Here is an 11,878-nt window from a genome sequence, read left to right as displayed (position 1 = left end):
AATAGTGCTGTAATAAACATGTGAGCATGGGTATTTTCTTTATGTAACAAATTATTTTCCTTTGGGTAGATACCAAGTAATGAGAGTGCTGAATCAAATGAAAGTTCTATTTTTAGTCTATTTTGAAATCTCCATACTGTTTTCCATAGAGGTTGGAGAAAGTTACTTTCCCACAACCAATGTATAAGTGTTCTCTTTTCTCTGTATCCTTGCTGATAGCTCATTTTTCTGCTTTTTAGTAATAGCCATTCTGCATGATGTAAGTTGGTATCTCATTGTGGTTTTTAATTGGCATTTCTCTGACCATTGACAACGTTAAGCATTTTTTACATGCTTGTTGACCATTGACCCTCACTGTCTTTTTTTTTTTTATGGTTCATGTTCTTTACTTGCTTTTTAATAAGGTTATGTGCTTTATTTTTGTTGAGCTGTTTGAGTTCCTTGTATATTCTGGACATTAGATCTTTGTCACATGCAAAATTTGTAAACATTTATCTCATTCCATAGGTTTTCTGTTCACTGTGTTAATTAAAAAGCTCATTTTCAGGAGCTTTTTGGTTTAATTGAGTTCGTTTTGTCTATTTTTGTTATTGTTACATCTGCTTTTGAGATCTTAGTCATAAATTCTTTGTCCAAGTCAATCTCTAGAAGAGTTTATCCTAGAGTTTCTTCTAGGATTTTTATAGTTTCAGGTCTTACATTTTAGTCTTTTAATCCTATTGAGTTGATTTTTGTATATGGTGGGACATACAGGTCCCATTCCATACTTCTGCATACGGCAATATAATTTTTCCAGCACAATTTGTTGACTAGGATGTCATTTCTCCAGTGTATGTTTTTGTTGACTTTGTAAAAGATCAGTTGTTTGTAGGTATGTGGCTTTATTTCTAGATTCTGTATTCTGTACCATTGATCTATGTGTCAATTTATATCAGTACCATGCTGTTTTGGTTACTACAGCCTTCTAGCATAATTTTAAGTCAGATAATGTAATATCTCCAGCTTTATTCTCTTCGCTTAGATTTGCATTGGTTATTCAGGCTCTTTTTGTGGTTCCATGTGAATTTTAATGTTTTTTTCTAATTTTATAAAAAATAACATTAGCATTTTGGTAGGAATTTCATTTAATATGTAGATTGCTTTGGGCAGTAGAGTCATTTTAATGATCATAATTCTTCCAATCCATGAGCATGGGATGTTTTTCTCATTTGTGTCATGTACAATTTCTTTCATCTGTGTTTTGTAGTTTTCCTTGTAGGGATCTTTCATCTCTTTGACTAATTCTAGTTCTAAGCATTTTACCTTTTTTGTAGCTATTGTAAAAGGAAGTGACTTTTTAATTCAGTTGTCAGCTTGATCATCATTAGTGTATAAAAATGCTACCAATTTTTGTACATTCATTTTTGCATCGTGAAATATTATTAAATTTATTTATCAAATCTAAGAGTTTTTTTGGTGGTCTTTAGAATTTTTGTATATATGATATTATATAATCATCAAAGAGGGACAATTTGACTTTCTAATTACAACCACATAGATGCTGCCACCAAGACCAATAGACAGAGTCTCTGTGGAGGGCACAGGTGATGGTATTTCTTTAAGCTGGCCATGTGATTATGGTTGGAAGCATGGGCCGAGAGCCACTTAGCTAAGCATTGCCTCTCAAGTCTTTCTTTCTTTCTTCTTTCTTTCTTTCTATTTTTTTCTTTCTTTCTTTCCTTTCCTTTCTTTCTTTCTTTCCTTTCTTTTCTTTCTTTCTTTCTTCATTTCTTTCTTTCTTCCTTTTCTTTCGACAGAATTTTCACTCATTGTCCAGGCAGGAGTGCAGTGGCGCCATCTTGGCCCACTGCAACCTCCACCACCCAGGTTCGAGTGATTCTGCAGTCTCAGCCACCTGAGTAGCTAGGATTACAGGCACCAGCCACCACACCTGGCTAACTTTTGTATGTTTTAGTACAGACATGGTTTGGTTATGTTGCCCAGGCTGGTCTTGAGCTCCTGACCTCATGTGATCTGCCCACTTCGGCCTCCCAAAGTGTTGGGATTACAGGCATGAGTCACCACGCCCAGCTGCCTCTCAAGTTTCAATGTGCATATGAATTATTTCCGATTCCAGGCTCTCTCTTAGTAATGTGATTCTGCAGGTTTGGAAGGGGTCCATGAATTGGCTTCTTTAAAAAGTCTCCTCTTAATGCTGATGTTGCTTCCACTACATCCAATATAGTAGCACTCAGCTAGAGAAAGTAGGCACAGCACAGAGCTCCTGACACCCAACACTCTTACCACAACACAAATATATTTGGCCCAAGGTGGAAGCCACCAATCACCATTTTCAAACATGTCATTTTCTGCTGGCTCTTTACAGTTTAGAAAGCCTGGAGAAGGCATCAATGTTTGAGTAAGTCTGCATTTGGAAAACATGTGCACATGAGTTAATACAATGTTTATTGAGCACATACTATGTGTTCAGAAGTCTGTTATAGAGCACTGTTCAGGAAACATTACATGATGTGAGTTAATCCTCATAGCACCCTGGGAGTTGGGTGCTAAGTTTTCTGTAATTTTCAGGATTTAAATGAAGGGCCTAGCGTTTCTATTTCTTCTTCCATTTTAAAAATTATTTACCTGGAAAATAAAATGTGCAGAATAAAAGCTATATTGACAGATGAGAGGGATAGAGAAAAAAGGGTGAACTGTTCAGAGAGATGTTTTATATTTGTATTTACCTTCTTGTGCCTTGTGGAGCAGCTACTGAATTTGCAGGAATGGAAAACAAGTTGCTAGGTGGGGTGTCTCTAGAAGCACTGGCTTCAATGAAAAAGAAATTATAGCCCCCACATATAGAATATTTTTTTCCATTTATCTGCTTTTCCATTTTAGGAAATTGTGGGCACCAGCTCAGGAGAGGCAGCAGGAGCCCCCGCCGGAATCTCTGGTCTCCTTTAATCAGTTTTGTGAGAGAAGATTCCAGGGTGAGGCCAGATCTGGATGAGGCCTTAGAAAAGGGTGGATCGGGGCAGGGCTGGAACAGAAAGTGGACCCCGTGTTTCTGATGTTCATGCTGGTGGAGTATTTCCAGTTCTGTCTTTCCTAAGCCTGCCTGACAGAGACTTGACTCTTAGAGCTTGTGTAATTTTAATCTGTTTTAGCCACTTCCCTGTCAATTTTTATAACACACAATAACAAGAAACTTAAGCAAAACTCTTAGGGTTTTTTAGGACAATTATATGAGAAGCTAAAAACTTATTTTTACCAAGATAAAAGTAATAGACATAATCACAACAATAACAATAATTCTTTTGTCCAAGAATAGCCCTTCATGTGGTGACATCAGAACTCAAGGAACAGCATAAGGGAAGTGGAGCAAATGCAGCCTAGGCCCCCTGTGCAGCTCCCTTCTCCCTTCTGACCACAGGATGTTGAACTCAGCCATTAATCCATTTCCCTTCCAACCACAAGATGCTGAATTCAGCCATTAATCCATTTCCCTTCCGACCACAGGATGCTGAATTCAGCCATTAATCTGTTTCCCTTCTGACCACAGGATGCATAATTCAGCCATTAATCCATTTCGCTTCCAACTACAGGATGTTTAATTCAGCCATTAATCCGTTTCCCTTCTGAACACAAGATGCTGAATTCCACCATTAATCCGTTTCCCTTCTGACTACAGGATGCTGGATTCAGCCATTAATCCGTTTGCTCTAGATGAAAAGTTTCTGGACAGTAGAAACCATGAATTCTTCATCTGATTTTCTGATGGTCACGTGATGTAGTTTAGCTATCCCCTCCAAATCTCATATTGAATTTTAATCCCTAATATGGCAGGTGGGGCCTGCGGAGGAGGTGGTTGAATCACAAGGTGAGTCCCTTATGACTCTGTGCCGTCCTTGTGATAGTGAGTACTCGTGAGATCTGGTTGTTTAGAAGTGTGGCCCATCCCTCCCGCATCTTTCTTGTTTCTGCTTCTACCATGTGAGATGCCTGCTTCTCTTTCACTATGATTGTAAGCTTCCCCAGGCCTTCTCAGAAGCAGATGCTGGTGCTGTGCTTCCTGTACAGCCTGCAGAACCATGAGACAATCAAATTCTTTTCTTATAAATTACCCAGTCTCAGGTTTTTTAAATAGCAATGCAAGAATAGCTTAATACATCATATGAAAAGAAAGCAATTGATATATTTACCAGTTTGAGTATTTACCAGTTTGAGTCTCCAGACCTCTGCTTTGCTTCAACTCAAAGAACAGGAAAGGAGCAACCCCCATCTACTGCTCCTGATCATGGGAGAATCTTCAGTTCATCTTAAAACATTTCAGTCAAAAGCCCCGTGTTTTATGTAGAAGAATAAGAGTGTCTGAAAGAATGCGTATCTTTATTTATTTTTATTTCTGAGACAGGGTCTCTTTCCCTGTCATTCTGGCTGGGGTGCAGTGGCTCACTGCAGCTTTGATATTCTGTGCTCCAGTGATTCTCCCACCTCAGCCTCCCAAGTAGCTGGGGCCACACGTGCACACTACCACAACCAGATATTTGTATTTTTGGCAGAAATGAGGTTTTTCTCTGTTGAGCATGCTGGTCTTGGACTCCTGAGGTCAAGTGATCCTCCAGCCCCTGCCTTTCAAAGTGCTGGAATTATAGGTGTGAGCCACCACACAGGGCAGATGGGTCTTAACTGATTTTAATCAGGGTACCTGAGCATGGAAGACATGCCCTTAATTTTTTTCCTAATACAATATTTGACAGTTATATAACTGTGATTTTTTTATTCCTGTGATTCATAAGGATATGATAGTATAAGGCCTTAAAAGCCTTTGGGAAAATGTGCTATATTGTGCTTGAAACCACCTTTTACTCTGAAAGCAAGTGCCATCCAGATACATCTGTTGAGAAGATATTTTCTCCTGTTGCATTTTAGCAAAACAACTGAGTGTGTCTTGAAGTTATTTTTTGGTTTTCAACAGGACAAGTCTATTTTCTAAGACCCCAAACTCAGGAGTGGCCACGGGGCAAATCACTGCTGCACACATGGAATGCATGGGCAGCAAACACATTTCTCACCCCGAACCAGGGGTTGTTCCCCGTGGGTGCACACGAGAATCGCCAGGGAGGCTTTTAAAATCACCTAAACTCAAAAGGCAATAGATAAATGAATTCAGAATCCCTGCAGTGGGACCTCAGCCACAGTGCTGTTTAAAGCTCTCTGGGTGAGTATGGGGTACAACCAAGCCCCCAAACTGCTGCTTTAAATCAGCCTCTTCCAGTGAACTAGTGGCAAATGTATTCCTGAAATAAATGGAAAGATTTGCTGCTGGGTTGTGGTCTTCTGATCTTACCTGCATTACCTACTTTTCTTTGCTGAACTGACCTCTGCTACACATTTTATTCCTGATTCAATCCAGTTCTACTCATACCAAATGAATAGTATGCACTAGGTGCCCTTGCATTGCTGAACCTCACTTTGGGGAGAGGACTTTGCTGAATAATAATTGTATCCTAAAAAAACTCAAAACAGTGGACTCAAATGATCCTCCTGCCTTGGCCTCCCAAAGAGCTGAGACTGTAAGCATGAGCCACTGTGCTTGGCCTATACCCTAGAAAATTAAAACTATCTTACTTACTAAATTGATGTAAACATGGGAAGACCTAGAAGGTCACCAAAGAGTTAGGACATAAGTAAATACCTTGGAATATTAAAATCCATCTGATAATGCGCTGAGCAAACATGTCCCACTTTAAAACGATATGAAATAGTGCTATTATTTTGAGATATGAAGTTAAAATTTTGTGCAAATAGGTAATATTTAAATTTTTATATATGTATAACATTCATGCAGAAAGATGTATACAAAGAAATCATGTAGAGTTCAATGAATTATTACAAAGTGAACACACGTGTGTAACCTAGAAATAGAACCAGCCTCACTGATTCCCTGGCAACCACTTTCTCTCTTTTTGCTCCCCCAAAGTCACTAAGATCTTAAGAGCTAACATTGTAGATCAACTTTGTATTATTATACATGTTTTATTACAGAAAATTTAAAACACACAAAATAAAAGAAACAGTACAATAGGCCTGTTACCCAGGCTCAACAACGACTAATAACATGCCAATTTTGTATTATCTCTACTTCAACTCATTTCTCACACAGACTTTATTATTATTTTTTTTCTGATATAAAATGTGTGCTCATTGAAGGTAAAATCTTGGCTGAGCACAGTGGCTTAAGCCCGTGTAATCCCATCACTTTGGAATGACAAGGCAGGAGGATCATTTCAGGTCAGGAGTTTGAGAGCAGCCTGGGCAGCATAGTGAGGCCACATCTTTATTAATTTTTTTTTTAATTAATCAGGTGCGGTGGTGCATGCCTGTAGTTCCAGCTACTTGGGATGTTGACATAGCAGGATCCCTTGATTCTATGAGTTTGAGGCTACAGTGAGTTGTGATTGTGCCACTGCACATCAGCCTGGGTGACAGAGTGAAACTGTCTCAAAGAAAAATAAACAGAGGTTCAACCTTAGCTAGCTTTTTACACATAAACACACCCATATAAACAATCCCTCTTTTAACAATAGAAGTACCAAATTAAAAATCATTAATGTGAACCCATTTTTAACTCAGACTTTATCTTTTAATAAGTTTCTTTTTTTTTTTTTGAGGTAAGATGTGCACTCATTGTAAGGTCTAATCTTGGCTGGGCACGGTGGCTCACATTCGTAACCTCATCACTTTGGAAGCCAGAGCTCAAGAGTTTGAGACCAGCCTAGGCAACATAACAAGATCTCACTGGGGCAAGATAGTAAGACCTCACCTCTACAACAAATTTTCAAAAGTTAGTTGGGCATAGTGGTGCACACTTATAGTCACAGCTATTTGGGAGGCTGACTTGGGAGGATCACTGGAGTCTGGGAGGTCAAGGCTGCAGTGAGCTGTGATTGCACCACTGCACTCCATCCAGAGGGACAGAGTGAGGGTCTGTCAAAAAAAGGTACAATTTTAACTGTACATTTTTGACACATCAACACGTCCATATAAACAATCCCTCTCTTAAAAATAAAAGTCCCCAATTTAACAGTTATTAATATTCATGGGAATTACCTAGAAATTTTTTGTTTGTTTTGGTTTGGATTTTTACACCTAAAAATGTTATTTAAAATCTAGATTTTGATAAAAATGAGCCTGATTTTTTTCTTTTTTTGAGATGGAGTTTTGCTCTGTCACTGAGCTGGAGTGCAGTGGTGTGATCTCAGCTCACCAAAACCTCTGCCTCCTGGGGGTTCAAGCAATCCTCCTGCCTCCGAAGTAGCTGGGATTACAGGCGTGAGCCACCACATTCAGTTAATTTTTTTTGTATTTTTAGTACAAATGGGGTTTCCTTATGTTGGCTAGGCTAGCCTTGAACTCCTTACCTAAGGTGATCCACCCTCCTTGGCCTCCCAAATTGCTGGGATTACAGGCATGAGCCACCGTGCCTGGCCAAGTCTGAGTTTTGACTGAGAGTTTCTCTTTCTAAGAAAGTACATCATGTGGCAGTTACAAAGACTCTTTTATCTAAAATGAATAGAATTTAATAAATAAAAATTTAAAAAATTTACCTGAGATTAAAGGGCAAGTCAAAACACATGTGTAATATGTTGTCTGTAGGAGTGTATTTTAACAATGGCATAAATTATTAATAATCACTAAATGTTATAATAATTTATTAACTAAAATGAACAAAATTCCTATTATGATACCTATGAAAATACTTTCTTAGAGTAAAATATTCTCATATCTTGAGAGGGCACTGGTTAAAAACAGCAAAGATGTGGAAGTTGATGTCTTATCAAGTACTTACTTATCAAGTAAGTAACAGACCCCTCTTCACACCTTTTACAGAGTTATCCAAAAAGCAGTCATTTACACAAGAGCAGACAATTTTCCTAACTTTCTGTTGAATTTATATGTTAATGTTGTTACAAAATTTAACTCAATTTTCTTATAAAATTACCTGATCAAATTTTATATATTATATCATAATATATCAAAATTTATTTAGATGTCAAATAAATTTTATGATATGATAATATTATAATATATAACGATATTATATTATGATAAGTTCCATTTACATTCAGACAACTTCACTAGGCAGTGTCTGTCTACCACTAATTTTTTTTTTGGTTCCACTATTTGCACAGGCAGCACAGCTGGGAAAACACAGCCTCACCCAACACAGTCTCTTCCCCGTGTCTTTCTCCTCCTCAAGGGATCAGTTCATCAGTCAATCCAGTCATGTGGGACTGGAGGCTGAGTACTCCCTAACATAGAAGGTCTCATTCCTGCATGCTTTCCTCAGCAGAGGGGGAGACAAGAAGGTCCTTTTAGGGGACACTTGCTTGGACATAGACGAGGCTAGTTGGAGGGCTCTGACCGGCAGAGACAGACTCCGCCGCAGTAGGAAGGGACGAGGCAGCTGTTCTGAAGCTGGAGCTCCACCACACCTTGTCCTGTCTCACTGAGGCAATTTTGAGAGGCTGCCCTGGAATATGGTGATGTTGAGAAACAATGTGGGCTTTGCCGGGATTCAGGTGGTGTCTGTGGTATGAAGACAGGAGCTGAATGTTCAGAATCGAGGCTGCTTTTCTTGTGATCAGTTGGGTTACCTGTTTGAGAGCAAGTCCATTTTTACTAGGGAGGCTGAATAAATTCCACAGAACACAATGGCGCTCCCAGGATGACTGAGGAAGGGTGAGAAAGGGGGAAACTTTTTCCACCTAGACTTTTTGCTACCTCAGGAATCAGGAGCTGATTAGGTTAGCATTGGCTCAACCTAATCATTTCAATTTTATTGCATTTGATCTAATTATCTTCCCCATTTTTAAGGTAGGAAGGGTCATTTCATTTGGTATTTATTTTTTCTCTGCATTTTTATTTCATCATGTGTGGATCTAATACAATCAACCATAATTTGACATTTGTTGTTTCCAAGCATTTAAGAAATTACAATATCTATGCATACAATGTTAACACCATGTATAATAAATTCTTTCTGTGCAAAACATATAACGTATGTCAATATAGGCATGTTTAATTGTGCATCTTGAAAGGTGAACGGGATCATAAATACTTCCAGGTAGGAACTGGGACAGAAATCGGAAGAAATGATTCCCTAATCTTCCGATCCCTGTGCTACTGGTTCTTTGTTTTCTTGACACTATGACAGGATCCTGAAAATGTCTCCCCTTAACTGTGTCTAGGTCCCCAGTAGAACTACAGCAAGAAACTTCTGATTGAGGCTCTAAGAAGCGGCAGGAATGAGAAAACTGTTCAGCCAATAAGAGTAAGCCACGCACAGCCGAGGGACGTATAAAAGGCAGGTCTATCAGAATAACCCACACTCTGCCTTTGAACGTGTGAGAGAGTGCACCTTTCACTTGAGCTTCAACATGGGAAAGGGAAATGAAGACCCCGATCTCCACTGCTCCTCCATCCGATGCTCCACTGACCAGCCCCCTTTCCAACAGATCTCCTTTACAGAAAAGGGCTCAGATGAGAAGAAACCATTCAAAGGAAAAGGCAAGCCCGCCTTCTCCCATTCAGTGAGAAGCACATACAAAGGCAAGGTAAGGCTTTGGGCTGCTCCTATGGAGGCTGGAAAGAGGGTTGGAATCAGGGATACTGAGCTATGTGTCTTTAGCAGGGTTTTATTTTGAGATTTGGGGATGGGAAATGGCTTAGTGCCCTCAGGGGACTTTGAGAAATGTGTTCACTCGTGACACTGGCAGAAGAACTTCCATGAAAGACTGATTCACAAAAATGCATCAGAGATAGATTATGGGACTCTGCCTAGGGAGAGGTGAGTCATCGAAACTTTCTTTTGCAGCAGGATCAGAGCCCAATCCAAACAAGGAGAATTCTGAGGAAACCAAGCTCAAGGCCGGGAACAGCACTGCTGGATCAGGTAAGATTTGACTCTTTCAAGGTGAGAAGGGACAGGGCAGCAACACAGCCTCCCCCGGCAAGGACACTGGGAGCTCCTTGGCAGCCAGGGCCATACAGATCCTGGACACTGTAAAACAGAAGAGAGCTGGGGTTTGGTGGCAACCTCAGCTCCTCTGTGTCCAGGATGGACTAGGAATTTCAGGGTGTTCAGCTGGAGGCACTTTCTCAAACTCTTATTGTATTCACAGAACCAGAGTCCAGCTCATATTGGGAAAACTGCAGGAAAAGAAAAATCAGTTCCAAAAACAGCTGCCAAGACAGAGCAGGTAGAATCTTGGTGTTTTTTGTTGTTGGTGGTGGTGGTGGTTTTTTTGTTTTTGGTTTGCCCCAAAAGGCAAATAATCAGGAAACTTATACGAGGCTTGAGCAGAAAGGGAGTTACCTATTGACGAGTAAGTTTTTGAGATCTTGGCACTCTGAGAATATCTGGGGACTCCCAAGAAGTTCAGCCTCACTTCATTCCAGTGCTGAGATGGTCAGGAAGGAATGGGAGAGACGAGAGGGGTTCACCTGAGTGCACAGGGGGTTCTGGAAATGAGGGTCTGTTGGGACTGCTCTGGTGAGTCTCTCACATGCTTACTTTGCAGGGAACCGTCCAGAAGAGGAGTGAAGCTTGATGTTGAAAAAAAATCAAGATCCTCCACTGCTGTGCACAACAGTGAAATCCAGGAGACCTGTGATGCCCACCGTAGGGGACATTCCAGGGCTCGCACTGGGCACAGCAAGCGGCACAGGTCTCGGGCCCTAGGAGTCCAAGCATCGTCACTTCAAAAAAGCTTGGTGACCTCGGTGCGAGCTATGTCAGAGGCTGTTTATCAAGACCTATCCCAGGTGTGGGCACAGCAGATCAATTCTCCACTGACCTGTGAGCAGCTGACACTGCTCACTCAGCTCCGGGGGCCTCTGTGTGCCCAGTTGCAGACCTTGTATTCCATGGCCACCCAGGCAGCTTATGTCTTCACCGTAGAGGGCTGGCTTGTCCCAGCCACACTGCCTGGTCCTGGGGATTCAGCCCTGGAGAGAGAAGCCCAGCCCTTCCGTGGGAAGGAGATAACTGAGCCTGTCAGTGGATCAGATGAGGCTAAGCTGGGAGCACCCTGACCCTATTCAGCAGAGATGCAGCTCTGGGAATGAGAACAAGGACCTGCTTCTTCTCAGATTCTTCCAGATGACCAGCAGTGACAATTTCAGACACACTGTGTTAATAAATGACAGAACCTGAAGAAGTCATAGGAAAGAAACTTGAGCGGTATACTCAGAATGGTGAGCCCTGCATTTTGCAGACCGCTAAGGCTATAGACAAATTTTATATTTCATGTTAGTCATTTGATGCCTTTTGGATGTCTGAAAGTCGTGCATTTCTATATAATCAGAAAAATATTAGAATGTAATCGTGAATTTGCGTATTTTAGACTGTAGAAAAGTAAATATAAAATTATATGCTCCTTTTTTTTTTTTTGAGACAGTCTTGCTATGTTACCCAGGCTGGAGTGCAGTGGCAAAATCTTAGCTCACTGCAGCCTCTGCTTCCTGGGTTCAAACAACTCTCATGCCTCAGCATCCCAAGTAGCTGGGACTACAGGAATGTACTGCCATGCCTGGCTAATTTTTTTTTGTATTGTTAGTAGAGACAGAGTTTTGTCACTTTGGCCATGTTGGCCTCGAACTCAGGTGATCCTCCAGCCTCCAACTCCCAACGTGCTGGGATTACAGGCATGAGCCCCCTCTTTTTTTTTTTTTTTTTTTTTTTTTGAGACGGAGTCTCGCTCTGTCGCCCAGGCTGGAGTGCAGTGGCGCAATCTCGGCTCACTGCAAGCTCCGCCTCCCTGGTTCACGCCATTCTCCTGCCTCAGCCTCTCCGAGTAGCTGGGACTACAGGCGCCCGCCACCACGCCCG

At 40.9% G+C, this 11,878-nt stretch overlaps 1 pseudogene; it reads left to right on the top strand.

Moving 5' to 3' along the window:
* Positions 1 to 9,425: 9,425 nt before the first annotated feature.
* On the top strand, positions 9,426 to 11,082 carry LOC115834152 (annotated as a pseudogene).
* Positions 11,083 to 11,878: the final 796 nt, after the last annotated feature.

The sequence above is a fragment of the Nomascus leucogenys genome, unplaced genomic scaffold (genome assembly GCF_006542625.1).
Source record: "Nomascus leucogenys isolate Asia unplaced genomic scaffold, Asia_NLE_v1 000670F_135029_qpd_obj, whole genome shotgun sequence".
In the NCBI taxonomy this organism is placed as follows: Eukaryota; Metazoa; Chordata; class Mammalia; order Primates; family Hylobatidae; genus Nomascus; species Nomascus leucogenys.
Note: the sequence above shows the minus strand (reverse complement) of the source record. Positions and strands in the feature narration are given on the sequence as shown.